The sequence below is a fragment of the Vicia villosa genome, linkage group LG5 (genome assembly GCF_029867415.1).
Source record: "Vicia villosa cultivar HV-30 ecotype Madison, WI linkage group LG5, Vvil1.0, whole genome shotgun sequence".
NCBI classification, from domain to species: Eukaryota; Viridiplantae; Streptophyta; class Magnoliopsida; order Fabales; family Fabaceae; genus Vicia; species Vicia villosa.
The window spans coordinates 28264651-28270296 of NC_081184.1; positions in this window are offsets into that span (position 1 = coordinate 28264651).

Sequence of the window (5646 nt, forward strand, 5' to 3'; positions counted from 1 at the left end):
TGCATAACTTCCAAAATGGATCAAGAAACAGTAAAACCAATATGTGACTCAAAGGTGGCATTTAGCCAATGTTGTAAGAGCCAGTAAGGGCCCGACAAAGCCAATTGCTTTGGAGTTTCATGAAGGCATTTTATTCTTAGAGAAGCTATACCTAAATTATGATAAAGACAGGCAAGTAAAAGCTTACTCAATGAAATCTTTCGACCTTCATGAATCTGAATAGCCATGGGTATATAAGCTTTAGCTATCTGAACAGACCCTGGACAAAATAAAAAGTAAGAGAGCCAGTATCTGAGAAAAGCAACGTGTTCTTCATCAGAGACTTCGACTGTAGATTTGTCATGGTGGTCTTGCATTAATTTGGTGATAGTGGCATTGTCGAAGTTGAAGTTCATCTCTGTTGGGAGGGTTGGGTCGAAGATTTCGACCAAAGGCGAAAGTCCCGTGATGGCAGCCACGTCAAAAAGGGTGGGAGTTATCATCCCACAAGGGAAATGAAAAGTATTATTTGAACCTTCCCAGAAGAATAGCGAAGCAAGTAGCATAGGGGGGCTAACCCTATGACCATTCTTGGATAATTGGATAGCGTCGAAGATACCCAATTCTTCCCACCGTTGTTGTTTCTTCGCCTGAACCTTGTTTAGCCAAGCTAGGAAATCCTTGTTGCCAGGGGCAGGAGTCGAACGAAACACTGTCACCAAAGGATCCATGAATTTCATGTCGAGAGGACGTTGTTTATCAAATGATACTAGCATGGTGGTTTGGAATGAAGGAAAGAAATTGATAACCTTCTTTGGGTGAGAGCGAAGATCTGGAAGAGGCCCTGAGAAAGCCATTAATTTATCAGTGATCTGGAATGGAATCAACATTTGATTTTGCCAAATAATGGCTTTGGTCTCTATAACGTTTGGTTGAGGAACAAAGTCTAACCCCTTCTCTTCTTCCTCACGAGAAATAATAGCCCCTAAAGGGTTAGAGCCTGTATCATAAACAGTAGTGTTTGTGGTGTTTGTAGCCATTGTTGAGGTATTGAAGAAAAAAGGAAATGAGCGTTTAAGGGTTTGAAGAAGAATAAATGCTCTGGAAACATTTTGAAGGACAGAAAATGTGAAGAAAGGAAATAGAGAAGAGGGAAGACTATATATAGTGGATATGTGTAATGACGTCAGTGAAAGAAAACGTAAAGAAGGAAGTTGGTGAACCAAAGGTCGTGTCAAATGCCTTGGAAACTGACACAAGAAAGTGGGGAGTAGTTAATAGCCAACTACCTAGTATTTAGGTAATAATTAGTGCCTGGGAATTCGTGATATAATCATGGCGTTGAAGAGGTTAGAAAAGTCGAAATCTCAAAGAAGACAAAACACCATCTTTTTCCTTTTTGTAAAATCAGTCGAAAGAAGTCGTTCGGGGGCAATTTGTTATCCTAAGATTTCGACTTGCTAATAATGGTAAGTAATATCTAAAATATATGAGATTATTAAACATTCTAAGTCAAAACAGTTTGACTAAGAAGTTCTTTTAGTCAAGACTGTTCGACTAAAAAGGCTATAATTACCATGGTCATTTCGACTAAAAATGTGTAGATACCATGGTCATTCGACTAAAAGGTGTAAAAAACTTAGAGGTTTTTCCAAGTGTAGAATTGAAGTCGGAAGACACCAGAAGCCAAAGGTGACAGTTTTCAGACGGTTTTTAGCAGTTTCCAAAAGACGCGTGGAAGTCTCACGGACGAAGATACTGCATGTCGAGGACACGTGTTGGCTAGTAATTAGTCGACCGTTAGTAGTAGTTATTCTATTTTCACTATTTAAGCAAGTTTCAGATGAATAGTTTAGGGTCCGCATTTTCTACAGAACACAAGTAAAACTCAAATCTCTGTGCAAAATGAGTAATGAGTGCAACTTTGGAATGTATGTATGCGTACCAATTTAAGTTTATACAATCATCGTTTTATGCATTACTTTCAGTACAAATTCACTGCATTTACTACAATTTATAGTCTTTATTTAGTGCAATTATTTGTAACTTTCAGTGTGTTCATTTACGTTACTTTATTACTGCATTTAATACTAGTTGAATTCATACAAACAACAAAGAAAAACAATTAGTCCTGGAATATTCTAGTTGATTCTGCAAAAGTAACCTTTAAAAAGGAACTAGCGATTGTTTACCATATTTCTGGGTAAACAGTAGCGAAATTATCATCAACAATTATGGAAGATAAAGTAAGGGATGGCGCTTATTCTCAACCTTCAACTTTAATAACAAAATAAGAGAGTTGTAATCAATCAACTCAACGACTTAAGAATACTCAACAAAAAAATCTTATGACTTTAACATAACAAACATAAGGAATAAAACAAGCATTCCCAACTCGATGTTACATAATCAGAGCAAGTTGCTACTAAATAAAACGATAAGCTAAGAAGCAACTCCATGAATTGGTTTCCACTTACTTCTGCAAGATCTACTCCTGAGTATATGCACGATGCCCATGTAAAGGCAACATTCAAATATAAAGGGTGATAATACAATTCAATAATTAGCGATGAAAGACAAATGGAGTAAAGTAATTAACAACATCACACACCAATTACAACAACATAAACATTTCAAGTATTCTCATCCACACATCATAACACCAAAATAGTCACCAATGCAACACATTACAACACAACATAACACCAAAATTTACATAGTCAATCATAACCAAGATTTTACTGTATAAGACTTTTACAATATCTTTGTCTCTGTCTAATAAAGAAGCTTTTTCCTCTTAAATGTATCACAAAACATTGACAAACAAGGTAACGATTCGAACACTCTTCTTTTAAATTTACTCAACATGATTACCCTATCTACTACGACCATGTCTTGTCTTGTTATAACTGTTGTAAACACATGTTCTAACTAATCACTTTTGAATCTAAAACTTTTTGTGCTCTTTTTTCTCTACTACAACTAGAATGCTAATTGTAATGAACAAAACTCAAACGTCTCAACTCAAGGATAAACAACAATAATGCTACAAGATTGTTTAAATAACTTTAAAGACAAATCCAAACCTCAATTGCAATAGAAAATTCAAATGATGGAGATGTCAAGGATGCAATGGAGAAGCTATTGGCACTTGACAAAGCTTACCCACTTACATTATTAGGAGCAATGCTTAAAAAATATACCAATTTAACACATAGGAAATATAGATTAAAAGGTTATATAAATCAATAAAACACCAATTTAACTCATACGTAATATAGATTAAATGGTCATAGAAATTAAAAAATATGTATGTAAGATCCAAACATCACAATAGTATTGTTTTAAGTCCCTAAATAGCTAATGATGGGCTTTTACACATAAAATATTGCACCAGGTAAATTTTTTTTAGTATATTATATTTCATTATTGTGTGAATCAATCTTTTATCAAGATGGACAGAAAATAAACTGATATCATTATAAGCTGAATTGTCATCTACAATTTAGAATGAATACATATCAACACTCGAAATGGCCCGTCATAAAACAAGGCACAACGCTTAACGATTTGGATTTCATTCTGAGCTGTGTGTGACAATTACAACATATCACAATATCGGCTCATTTTCTTCCCATCTAGTAAACATGTTAATTCTACGTATGTAAATTCATTGAAAGAAAGGTTAATTCAACTTAAAATCAATTTAAGAATCGAAAGACGAGTTAATTTGAGTCAAATCAATGAATTCAACTTGAGAATAAAAAATTTATTACAAATTCAAATTGAAAATATTAAATTAAAATATAAAATGTTAAAATGCAAATCCATATAATGATCACATATTTAAACCTAAAATCAAATTTTAAAAATGGAAATAAGTCTTAGTTCAATATGAATCAAAATAAACACATTTATCCTAAGAAATTAACAACAAATTAGCATAAAATAAATAAAATCAAACCTAAAATCAAACTAAAATAGAGAGGAGTAAATGTTGGGCAATGAAATCGATAGATAATGAGTCGATATACAAAGAGAGAGCAAATGAAATAAATCAAAAGTATGAAAAATGAAATTGAAGAATTGATATGAAAATGAATGAGAATTATGAATTCTATTATGTTGTATTATAACTTAAGCAAAAACTTAAGAGTGAGTTGATAATGTTGAGAACTTTTGGACACATGTGAAACAGAAATAAAGAATCAAATGTGAAACTAACTCTTACCAACTCTTGAAAAAATTTGGACACATATGGAACTAATAATTCGTACCACTCATATTAGGATTATACACTCTATCTGTTTTTAGCTAAGCTTGTATGTGTATAATTCTTTTATTTTCTAGCACATGTGTTTTTTTTTACCAGCTGGCATTCGGTTACTGGTTGTTAGCTCACGTAACCGTTTTCCTAGCCTCTGTATATTAACCATGTGGTGTGCACATTATGATTCAACGAATGAAATCACAAATCAAGAAGCTTAGCTTATCTTCTCTTTCAGTCTTTCTTCTTCTTTCAGTTTCACTTTCTCACTGTATCAGAACTTCACTGAGTGAAGTATGAACAACTTGTTCAGTTCAAACATGGTATCAGTCGCGGTTTCGATCGCCATCGCTTCCCTCAACTCCAATCAGTGATTCTCATTCGTTCCTTCCTGCACCTCACCCTCTCCTCTAACCCTTGCTTTCTTCACTGCTCCTTATCGTTCCATGGCGCCCGAGACTCATGAATCGGAGACTGACTCTCAAGGAATCTCAACGCTGCTAGGTGGAGCGAAATCCAACAACTCCTTTGGTCCCAAACTCTCCATCAAACTTCAAGAGAACAACTACTTGCTATGGAATCAACAGGTAGAAGGAGTGATTCTTGCACAAAAGATGCACAAGCTTGTTGTCAATCCTCAGATCCCGCAGAAGTTCAAGACTGCACAAGATCGCATCTCCGGTGTGGTTTCTGATGATTACGAGACATGGATCGCGCAAGATCAAGCCGTGTTCATCTGGCTTCTCTCCACGATCTCTGAGTCTGTGCTACCGCGAGTTCTTGCGTGCAAACATGCGTTTGAAGTCTGGGACAAGATTCATCAATTCTTCAATGCGCAAATGAAAGCCAGGGTGAGACAGCTGCGTGTGGAACTCAAGTCAACAAAGAAAGGTAACAGATCTATCACAGAGTTTGTTCTTCGCATCAAATCCATAGCCAACTCGCTATTAGCCGTGGGAGACTCCATCACTGAACAAGATCAGATTGATGCTATTCTTGAGGGACTTCCTGAAGAGTTCAACCCATTCGTGATGCAAATGTATGGATGCCCTAACCCACCCACTCTGTGTGATGTTGAAGCACTCCTTTATGTGCAGGAAGCCCAATTAGATAAGTTCCGTCAAGAACTTGCAACGTCCACAATTGCAGCAAACGTAGCCCACACCAATCATGCTGATTCCGGCTCCAGAGGAGCATACTTAGGTGGCCGTGGACGTGGAAACAGCTACACTCGGGGCCGTGGGCGTGGCCGTGGAAGATCCACCTCTGTTAATCGACCCACATGTCAGCTATGCGGCAAGTATGGACATGTTGTGTCAACTTGCTGGCATCGCTTTGATGAAAACTATATGCCCCCCGAGAACAACAGGACTCAGTCCAACTCCAAGCAATCCCAAGAC